Source organism: Megalopta genalis, chromosome 8 (genome assembly GCF_051020955.1).
Source record: "Megalopta genalis isolate 19385.01 chromosome 8, iyMegGena1_principal, whole genome shotgun sequence".
In the NCBI taxonomy this organism is placed as follows: Eukaryota; Metazoa; Arthropoda; class Insecta; order Hymenoptera; family Halictidae; genus Megalopta; species Megalopta genalis.
The window spans coordinates 8382978-8394997 of NC_135020.1; positions in this window are offsets into that span (position 1 = coordinate 8382978).

Genomic DNA, 12020 nt, shown 5'->3' on the forward strand with positions numbered 1-12020 from the left:
GCCACCTGCAAACGAACTCTATGTAATTTTATTTTGGCGTACGGAGGTCGGACCGAAGTCTAAAAGTGAACCGATGTATGTGTGTATTACCTTATAAGAATCACAAGATTAAATTGATTAATATTTATCAGAATTTTGACAACAGTGTGTGGCTGAATAAAGAAATATATTCAACGACTTTCAATGGAAGCAGCTTCACGATTTGAATAATTGTAAAATGGAAAATGTGAAACCGGTGGTTGTAATAATTCTGAAACAGTATTACTCGAAGTATAAAATAGTCTGTCTTCGGGACAACTGTTACAGTAGTACAGACATCGAGACGAGTTCGTAATTGAGTGAATCGTTCCTCCAAAATAAATCATTACCAAGCGATCCTCGCCCGACGAGGACAGTCACCCGAATAACGGCCGAGAGTCCCAGGATTTTAGCGTGTTCCGTTCGATTCCCCCGCAAACTAACGCGCATCGAACTGGCTCATTTTTGGCGTCATAAAGGGACGTTTTATCGGGCCGTTTAAGGGTTATTGTACAATAAAAGTGGCATTACTATCAGTTAGCCGGCGTAAGGTCGAGGACCAGGGAGGAAAGAGCAGAAGAGGGTCGAGTTCTGCTCTTCGGAAGCGGCTCGTGAGAAGCACGAGTGGCTTTATGACTCGTAAAAAGCTCCGCCGGTGTTCTTTCTTCGTCCATCGGCGACACGCGCCTTTCGTTTACGCGGCACCGTGAAATTCGAGCGTAATTTTGTTCCGCTCGGAACTGGTTCGACCGATACAACGCCGATCCGGCTCGCGAAATGGCTCGGCGCGGCGCGGCGAGAAAGGGAGGCGACGAGAAAGAGAGAAAGAGAGAGGACATCGACCAGATTGTTATTCTTCTTTACTGTCGACCGGGGTCTGCCGCGTCGCTAATCCCGTGGTTTCGTCTCGAGGCTTATTTCGAAATTTCGAGATTAGCTACGCGCGACCGAGAGATTGCTGGATACGTCTCTCCGTGTGGCAGGCTTTAATTAACTCTTCCGCGATTTCGAGCGCGGCCCTCGAATCAGCGCGAGCCGGTGGATCGTATTTCTGCGGACTCTATTGCGGAATAAATTCAACGGCCGGGATCGTGAAGTTCGTGAAGAATGTCGCGCGACGAGGGAAATGGAAATGAAGAAGCTGCGGGCCGGGGATCGCGATCTCGTTACCGGAGCGAGGACGAAGGGCCAGTTTATTACACGCGAAATATTACGCGCCGTGCTTGTTTGACAACCGAACGGCTCATCTGCGCCCTGACCCGTATGTTTTATTATTTGTGGACTATCGGAACAATATTTATAAGACGCGGCGCTATGGCGGTTTATCTCGTTTGCCGCGCTCGAATCGCAAGTATGTATTAACTTTATTATTATGGGTGTTCATGCAGAGAATTCTCCAGCGAGAAGGGAACCGACACTATTATTTTGCGATACCGTGCTTTCGACGATGAATCTTGTCATTCGAAATTTATCTGTTGTAACAGCTAATTCAGACAGTGATATATTCGGCGCAGTCGCGAATGATCCTCGGTTCTTGCTCGATTTATTTTTTCGGTGAACATACACTGTGTAAAAAAAGGTACCCGGAATTTATAAATGAAACGCAAACTACTTATTTAGTCATGAAAATTTATTTCGTCGTTTTCAAAATACGTTAACGCCTCCGCCAATTTTCATAACATTTTCCAAACGCTGAAGAAGAATGTTCTTCAATCCCTTCTGCGAATTCTCCTGTATGGCTTCAATCGATTCAAAATGTCTTCTCCAAGTGGGAATTTCAGTTTACAAAATATAAGAAAGTCGCACAGGATCATATCTTGTGAATGCTCGATTTTGGTTAAAAATTTGCGTTCCAAAATCAACGAGTGCGATTTGTAGCAAGAATCGTCTTTGCATAAATCTCATCGTTTCCGACCAATATTTCTGATTTACATATAACAGAGACACGATAATAAAAAAAAAAACTAATGAACGCGACCACAAATTTTTAGCGTTTTTGACGCTGCTTTTTGGTTTGCGTTCGCTTCCGAAACGATATTCTGAAGATTCGTTGACTTGTTTATTATGACGCTTTTCATGAATGTAGAGTCACCCGAAATCGGAAATTTCGTTTGAAATGTACAAATTGGGACGAATATTTTGTTCTACTTTTTCTATTCTAAATCGTAGATTGATGTAAATACGATGGTCGATGGAACGCGATCTAATTGCGCGTCATAACTGATTACGATAAATTGTCCCTAATTTTCCTTCAGCTTGTGAACAAAAATGGACAAATTGGGAAGAGGAGATACGAATATTCGAGCCGTGCACCTTGTTTTTATAATTGTTGCCATTAGGCAACTATAGAAATGAGCCGCAAGGCTCGAATAATCGTATCACCTCTTTCCAAATTGTCCATTTTTGTTTACAAGCAGAAGAAAAATTAGGGAGAATTTACTGTATAGTGGTGCATACTTGCATAGAAGTAATTGGTCCGATACATGGCACCGTGGGCTTTAGAATGTGTAATCCCGGTCTCTTCTTTTACATAATGTACATAATTTTGAAAACTTTCTTACTACTTGCAGAATCATTTCTATACTTTGACACCATAATTGGGACACGGTTCCCACAGGGCATATTTCAAAGATTAATAGCAGTATAAGAGAATAAGTTGCGAAAATAAGGAGGGCGGGATTAGACGAAATCAGAGTGGAAACGCGTGTTAACAGACACGGTTTGAGCATTGATCCTGAGGGATCTGACAGTGATCGATCGATAGATTTCCTGGGCGGTTGCCTTATTTCCAGAATTCATAATTCACTTACCCGGCCCGAGACGTCAACGCTCGCTTTCACTGGAACGATAAATAAAACGGGCAAGGATATCGGACCGCGGAACATAAGTGCTATGTCAATGACAAACGTTGACTAGCCAGTGGACAGCCGGCGGAGATTTATTTCTTCGGCGTGATCATTGTCCCCGTGTCGTAATAAATTTATACTTCTAAACACGACGGGTTTCTGTTTTCTGAATTTGACTTCTTGTTGGAAGCCCTGCCCTTTTTGCTTCTCGGCTTGGTTTTTGTTCGAATGCTACGATACGCCTACTTATATAAAATGGAATATTGGAATATATAAATGGAATATGTCGCCCTGGAATAAATGAGCATTTAAGTCTATTTTTTTTTTAACGTGGGGGAAATCAGCTGGCCAGACACCCCCGCCCGACCCGGGGGAGCGGAGCGAGGGTAGTGCGAGGTTTGACCCGCTAAAACCCCCACGGCGACCTAGGGACGCTGTGCCTGTCGCTGGCGGATTACGGGGGAGCCACGGGAACTCTTGTAGAACACTACCGTGGCTCCCCCTCGCCAGGCCGGCCACCAGGATGGAAAAGCGGTGGCCGGCCGCGTCTCGGGGGAGATGAATCCTCTCCCCTTGAATCTTCTTGATTCGGCGGTGCGGGGTACGGCCCCTCGCACCGCCGAATCAAGAAGATTGATGCGTCGCGGCGGCCGCACAAAGAAGTTCCCAGGGCCCCCGCCCTGGGCATGGCAGCCGCCGCGGCTGGGGGGGGGGGGGTGACGAGTCACCTCAAAGAAGAGGCGAGTCGTCACCCCCCACTCCCAACAGGGGAGGACCTCTTCTATTGGCGGGCGGCGAGCACTAAGTCCAGCAAGAGCTGGGGGCGGCAGCCTCCTTCTGCAACATTACCTGTTCGCAGAAGGAGATTGCTGCCGCCCATTTTCTAGGGCTCTCCAGCATAGCCCCAACTAAGCTGGAGAGAGCGAGGTCGTGACCGACTTCCCGTTTTAGGACTCGGCGCAGCGCTGAAAAGGTGGGGCATTCCTCCAGCGTATGCTGCGCCGAGTCCTCCTCCGCGCCACAGTGGTGGCACACCGTCGTCGCTTCCCTAACGATGCGATACAGATAAACACCGAAGCTGCCATGTCCGGTGAATACCTGCGTCGCCCGGTAGGTGAGCCTTCCATGCCGCCTCTCCCGCCACGTGGTAAAGTGTGGCAGGAGGGTCCCGGCGACCCGCTCGCCGGCGTGGGAACAGAGTTCCGCATGCCATTTGGCGAGCGCTAGTCGCCGGGCCCGGAACTCGTACCCCTCGACCGCCTCTCGCTCTGGCGGTTCCCCCCGAGCCTGGGCAGCGACGTGTATGCGCCTATAAATATAGGCGCGCATCGCCGTCTGTAGCTCGAAGGGAATTTCTCCCGATAGAGCAAGCGCCGCCACGGTGGACGTGGTGCGGTAGCCTCTGATAATGCGGATGGCCATCCGCCTTTGCAGCCGGCGCAGTAATATGACCCTGCGCCGGCTGGCCATCACGGCTGGCGCCCAAATCGGAGCGGCATACAAGGCCATGGTGCGCACCACGCCCAAGTACAGGCGGCGCACCCAATCCCCTGGTCCCCCGAGGTTGGGCAATAGGCGGCCTAACGAGACCGCCATCCCATCCACTCGGGGGACGAGGCGGTCAAGGCGCGCATCGAAGCTCCAGTGGCAGCATTTAAGTCTGGACCGTATCTTTATACCTTTCGTGAATTTTTCTGGCGTGGGAGGAATTGTCGCACGATCGTTGGTTATCAGTGATAACCAGACCAATAACTTTACGTATTTATGACGAGGATGAATGGATCAAACAGAAAACAGTAAAAACATTTAAGGAATTTAAAAATACTATTGCATTATTTTCAACCGAATAAGATAATTAAAGAAAGCAATAAATGCCTATGCAGTTTCTGTGATTTGTGAATATTGCAGACAATTATTGTTTTGCATAAAAATTCTCTACCTCGATTGCATCGAACAGGAGATAAATAAAAATTAATTCTTATTCGTAATATTTTTAACGAGCTGAAAATAATCTAACAGCATTTTTTGTATCCTCTGCATTTACTGTTTTGCATTCTAATCTACTCGCTTTTGTCATAATTGCATAAAATCCGCAGTCTACGAATCACAGTTATCATCGATCATATTCATTTAGTTTATTCAAACTATCACTTGCACAAACGATTCCAAAATGATGACATAATTAGATTGGCTAGTAGTCAGCAGTGTGCACTAATCGTCTCGTGTTCAATGTAACTATGATGCATGAATAGCGTATTTTGCTCGCCACCGCAGAAACTGCACCGTCATTAAAAGTCGCGCAACTCAATCGAAGTTTCATCTGCACCTAATTATCTACCCGATCGGTCGTCGCATCAGATGAGCGAAGACTCAGCGAAGGAATTGACTATCGCAATATTGTTGTACAGCTACAACCTTTCCGTGCATCGGAGGTGCAACCATTCGATGCTACATTCTTAATGACCCCCACATTTAACCTACTACCATCTGACATTTCGCGCAAACTCTGCCGACGTTTATTGGAACCGTAAGTAGCATTTGATGCAGCTGAAGCGAAGGTTGCGTACGTCGCGATGAAGCGTGTGAAAGCATGCGGCGACACCTAGACACTTTCCCTTAGGCTTTTCACGCAATTTCTATCTAGCAGTCGATCATTTGACACCTAAATGGATGTTTTCGAAAGATGTTTAGACTACAGGAACCCGGAGGAAAGTAACGTTGTGCAGTAACAACGTGCATCTTGCAGGACAACTTGCTAGAAATGTTGAACAGCATTGGTACACCGTGTCGCACACTTTGCTGAATCTTCGACTGTAATTTATAAACAATTCTCGCTGCTATTTCACGAAATGAAAAATGCTGCCATAATCAATTAAGTTGGCATTTTACTGTCCGACGCGAGAGGATAACGAAACGCTACACGGTGGTATCTTTTGCAAACAAGTTGGCCAGATTTCACAACAACGTACGATGTTTATGAAAATCGGCACTCTTATGTTTCCGAGGTTGCCGAATTCGAATGTGTTATCCAAGATGCAAAATACAAAATGGGAAATCAATCACTGATGACACAAGCATGATTTTTAATTTAATCTTTCGTAAATATCAATAAATCTCTGATATTTAGCTATGATCATATAATTAGAATAAAAAATTAATATGATGATCTTAATTTAAACATATTTGACATTGTTCATGGGGAACTTGAATACCTTAAAAATGATAAAAAACGGGCAAATTCTATCGAATGGATATCATAATTGATATTTTACTGTAAGCCAAAATTTTTGTTAGAGCAGGTCTTTCGGTGATTATCACTGATTTTCCTCTACCGTTACATTATACAGGGTGTCACAAAATTATGGTACCTCCGGGAAATTAGAGATTCCTGAGGTCATTCGTAGCAACTTTTTCCTTAACAAAAATTTTCCCCGAATCATCGTTAACGAATTATTAACGAAAAACGCTCACCAATGAGAGGCGAGCTCGTCCTTCATTAGTCATTGTTTTTCGTTAATAAGTCGTAAACGAAGCCACAGATTGTATTTTCGTCAAGGAAATACTTGCTTCGAACGACCGCACAGGAATCTCTAATTTCCCGGAGGTATCATAATTTTAGGACACCCTGTAAAATGACAACGATTAAAAATATTCTACAATCGATTCGTTACAGATTAAAATTATCTTGACGTATTAACATCTCATTATCACCTGCGAGCTATTACAAAGCACGGCAACAATGACGGTCTACATCTCAGTAACCAGGCACGATATTTGAAAATTTCAAACGGCGTTTTTTACTCTAAAATCTATGCAGCATATGTATCATAGGGGCTTCTTGCTGCTATATATCTCAAATATTGCGTTTTTGGCCAGTCTTTTGAGAAAAGGTACCACTGTGAGAAACGCTAGAAGAAGAAGTAAGAGTGTGGGCGCGCGGAATGGCTCGTTCGCCGTCAGGGGTCGAAGTAAAAGATCGAGTCGGTCCGTTCGAGCGGAACAATATATTTTTGCGGTCGGGGACGGTGTGCAGCCCTCGAGAGCTCCGCGTCTCTTTGCGTGCTGCCGCGACGAAGGCGTCTCCGCATTGGCGGAAGGACTGTTTGAGATCCGAATGCGCGATACGTCGGCGATAACGTTTATGTAGCGAGGTTGGTACGAGCGGTCTGGCGCGAGCAAACTTCCTTCCAGTTTGTACCGGAAACTCATTGTAAATCTCGGTAGTCAGCGAGGAGGAGTCTAGGCGAGCAAGGACGGAACGGTTGCACCGGGCGCGCGCGGGGACTCGGTGCGAATCGGAGCGGTGCGGAGAGGATCCCGCGATTTCCGTGTGCCTTGTAACCCCGAACACGATAACGTGCGCCCGGGATTCCAGGCTTTCTCAAATATTGAAGTTGGCCCCGATCTTCTCGTGGCGACGAGCCACCGCGCCAAAGGTGGCGTCAACGCGATCAGGAAACACAGCTGGCGTGCTTGAATTAATCGTTGTAAATCTCACGCGACACCGGCCTCTGTGCTCCCGTCGGCCCTCTTTGCGCGAGGCCGGCCCGATGGCTGGATATTTCACCGGTGATAGATAGAGATGCCGTCCGACTCGATACTAAACCACGAATCCAGATCGATTTCGGCACAGGACTTCCGTTCCGCGGACCTCCAGTCGAGTCATGCTGCGGAACTTCGATTATTCGGATACTCGACCGTTCGATACATTATTCTACGTTCGAAGCCACGAGTCGCGGCTGTAGAAAAAAGAAATGTCAAAAGTAAGTCGTTAGTAGTGGAAAATATCGTACGGACTTGGTACCTTAATTACTGAGACTATCTGGTCTGTAGTTTCTCTTCAACATTTTCTTGTAGTCCCTGATCTCGTATTTGTTGGCATTTTTCGACTAGAATACGCAAAGCTGTGGGTCACTGTGGGGTGACCAATTGCTGTGCTTTTGGTTTGTTTTCGGGCATAACTGTTTTATATTTTATATTTATCCAATAAAATACATTAAATTTGTTATTCAGAAATAAACAAAATAAAAGTATATTAAATATTTGTATTCAAACATAAACAAAATAAATGAATATTGAATTTGATGTTCAGAAATAAACAAAATAAATGCATATTAAATAGTTGTATACAAAAATAAATAAAATAAATGAATATTAAATTTGTTATTCAGAAATAAACAAAATAAAAGAATATTCAATATTTTATTCAAAACTAAACGGAACAGAAGAATAACAAGGTTCGATTAATTATTCGATAATTATAACGTTAGATACGATCCACTGAAGAAGCCCAAGAAACGGACGAAAAAAACAGCTGCTAAGATAGACATATTCGCGTTCAGGTGCATACATATACATATATCACACTAGGATGCGCGAATCACCACTGTAACAACGTTTCTTGAATAAACATCTTGTATTTATCAAACAATGCTATTCCAATGAAATTGCCAGACTCGTCAAAGCCACACAGCTGCTCAACTTCCGCACGGCACTGATTATCTTGTTGAACTCAACAGAACAGTCTCAAATTGAAATTGAACGGTGGGAGCGGTGTAACTGAATGACACGATTGAAACACTGCACGTTTGGAGCACGTTCGAGACACGAAGAATAAATTTAGACTGCGGATTCTACCCATTCCTAAGAAAAATGAGCGCGCGAAGAACAAACCAGAAGAACAAACAAATTACGAATGCTGCGCCGGACCAACTAAATACAATAGCAGAAACGGGTATCAGCTGCTGTTTCATGTAACCGCCTCGAACGAATTTTTGTTTGCGCAAAGATCCGCGATTTGACACGACAAAGCGGCATGCGCAAATCTGATCGTCAAACGACGTCCGTGGAAGTGCGGTCGCGATAATTAACCGTCTTATTCCGGAGGTGATCGCGCCCGGCACAAGGAGAAAAGAAGACATTGAAGAATGAAAAGCTCGGACGGCAGTCGTATAAAGAAGGATTTTCGATTCAGCGGAGGGAGAAATCCTTATAAGTTGACGCGCCTTGGATCGGTAATCCTGGTTATCTTGGCAGAAGGACGACGGACCGCGCTGACTCCCGATGCACCTCTACGCGGCCATTTGCATACTGCAACGTCGCGGTGACACACACGGCCGTATGCAAAGTTCTGACGAGAAACAAATACCAACTAGTCCGTAGACGTTCGAGAGGTGCGTGCACCTCATTATGAAGCAGCAGCCGGATCCGCGATAAGATGATGCGAATTTACGGTAGCGAGCACCGTGGGGAGAATCGGTGTCTGCTTCGTTTTACCACGCTTGGCATTCGCGGCGACCTTTCCGAGCGGATTTCTTCCAGACTAACGCTCTTGTAAAGAGATCAATGGAAGAAACAACTACGAGCCTCGCGATACAATCGGCGACCAAGAATGTCGTGTCGTCGTCGCTTTCGACTTCAATTTCTTTTTCTTAACCCTTTCAATGCCGAACCACGATTCATCGTTGTTTCTCGGTTTATATAGCTTTCTAAATTTTCTAATTATCAGGCTTTACAACATTCTTAAGATTTCTTTCCGATACTTTTTCAAACCACATCAAACAGGTTTGGTACTTTTCGCTCAAGTATACACGACTCTTTGGTCGCCATTAAAAGACTTAACGATCTAACGACGTTTTCATTCTTCCGGTTAGAAAGACTATCGATCCTAGTGTTAGAAAATTGTTCCAGTAATTTTCCAATGTCCTGTCGATTTTGGCATCGCCGATTTTTAGTTAAAGAAATTAATAGGTTATAAATCACAAAACCGTCTTCCAACTTATATAGTGTGCACATTAACATTTTAATAATTACAAGACCTACGTTTCTTTCGCTTCTTTATTTAATTGAATATTCCACTTTTAGCTACAATTAAAAATAGGAATGTTCAACTGAAACAAATAAGCAACCGATGCTCCAGAAACTCATCGAGGCTGGCGTACGTGGGTAGATCAACGGCGGCGCAGATTTCATGTATCCACGCCTCTCTCGACTTCGGGTCGTGTTTTTCCACCGTTAGGTGGACCAGCAAGTCGTCCCAGTGGTTCACCGGCCGCCTCAAATTTCGCAGCTGGACCAACGTCTGGTTAGTGCGACGACGCAGCAAAGCGAGACCGTTGCCGTCGCGATCGCGTTTGAGCGGCGCAAGGGCCAGGAAGCTCGACAGGAGCGCACTGACCATCAGACGCTTCCTGTCATACCTTCTGACTAAGGCCGCCCACGCGATGTTCGCCGCTGTTACGGAGTAGTGAGCAATCTCGGACGCTGTTTCTCCTTCTAAAGCACCCTTGAAGTACTGCAGTCGCTGGACATCGTGATGAGTCCGGTTCTTCACGACCAGAGACTCAAACTGGTCCGAGAAGCTCGGCCACTCGGTGTAGCAGCCGGCGAAGCACGGATTTGAAGCTAAATCATTTATTCCGCATGAATTTGAAGCCAAATCACTTGTTTCGCATGGATTTGAAGCTAAATTATGTGTTTCGCATGAATTCGAAACTAAATCACGTCTCTCGCATGAATTTTAAGCTAAATCGTTTGTTTCGCATGAATTTGAAACTAAATCACGTGCTTAGCACGAATTCGAAGGTAAATCATGTGTTCCGAATGAATTCGAAGCTGACTCGCTTGTTTCGTATGCATTTGAAGCTAAATCATGTATTTCGCATACATTTGAAACTAAATTATGTGTTTCGCCTGAGATAGAAGCTGAATCACTTGTTCCGCACGAATTTAGAGCTAAATCGTTTGTTTGGTATGCATTTGAAGCTAAATCATGTATTTCGCATAGATTTGAATCTAAATAATGTGTTTCGCATGAATTCGAAGCTGAATCATGTGTTTCGCATGAATTTTAAGCTAAATCGTTTGTTTCGCATGAATATGAAGCTATATCATATGTCTCGCATGAATTTGAAGCTAATTCATGTGTTTCGAATGAATTTTAAGCTAAATCGTTTGTTTCGCATGAGTATGAAGCTATATCATATGTCTCGCATGAATTTGAAGCTAATTCATGTGTTTCGAGTGAATTTGAAGCTAAAGCGTTTTTTTTCCTATGCATTTGCAGCTAAATCACGTATATCGCATAGATTTGAAGCTAAACAATGTGTTTTGCATGAATTCGATGCTAAATCATGTGTTTCGCATGAATTCGAAGCAAAATCATGTGTTTCGCATGAATATGGAGCTAAATCGTTTGTTTCGTATGCATTTGAAGGTAAATCATGTATTTCGCATAGATTTGAAGCTAAATAATGTGTTTCGCATGAATCCGATGCTAAATCATGTGTTTCGCACGAATTCGAAACTAAATCATGTGTTTCGCATAAATTTTAAGTTAAATCATTTGTTCTTCATGAATTTGAAATTAAATCATGTGTCTCGCATGAATTTGAAGCTAATTCATATGTTTGGCATGAATTTGAAGCTAAATCGTTTGTTTCGTATTCATTTGAAGCTAAATCATGCATTTCGCATAGATTTGAAGCTAAATAACGTGTTTCGCATGATTTCGGATCCAAATCATGAGTTTCGCGGGTACTCGCACAATATTTTGTTTTCGAGAAATCTTTAATTTTCCGATCTTTTGGGTTTTTTATTTTTGATAATCAAAGCTTGCAACCTAAAAATCTGAAAAATTCAATAAGGTGCGGCTCGATATACAAAATAAGCGACATTTTTTTCAAAATTTCAACAAGCCACCGACGGAGGGAAATAGGCGGAAAAGTGCACAATCTATTTTACCCTGTAAGTACCCTCGCGGACAAATCACAGGGTTGAAATTTTGCACAGATGGGTTCCTTGTAATCAGCTATCGAACCATCTAATTTGACCATCTTAACCGGCTAGGCCCTTTGAAAAAACGGAAATGTAGCAACAAGTGTTCACTTTATGATTCATATTGTTATGGCGATGGTTGTTAAAAACGCCGATAGGCAATTTATTCTTGAATTTATCGAAGTTTATCGTTCACTCCCGACTGTATGGGACATCAAGTGCAAAGAGTAGACGAACTACACTTTTCTCTGCGGGGAAAAAATGAACAGTACGAAGCGTTAATTGAAAAATACCGTGAAATTTTTCCTTACGCCGACAAACAGGAAGTTGTAAAAAAAATTAATTCTTTACGGACAAACTTGTGCTGCAGAAAAAAGTGGT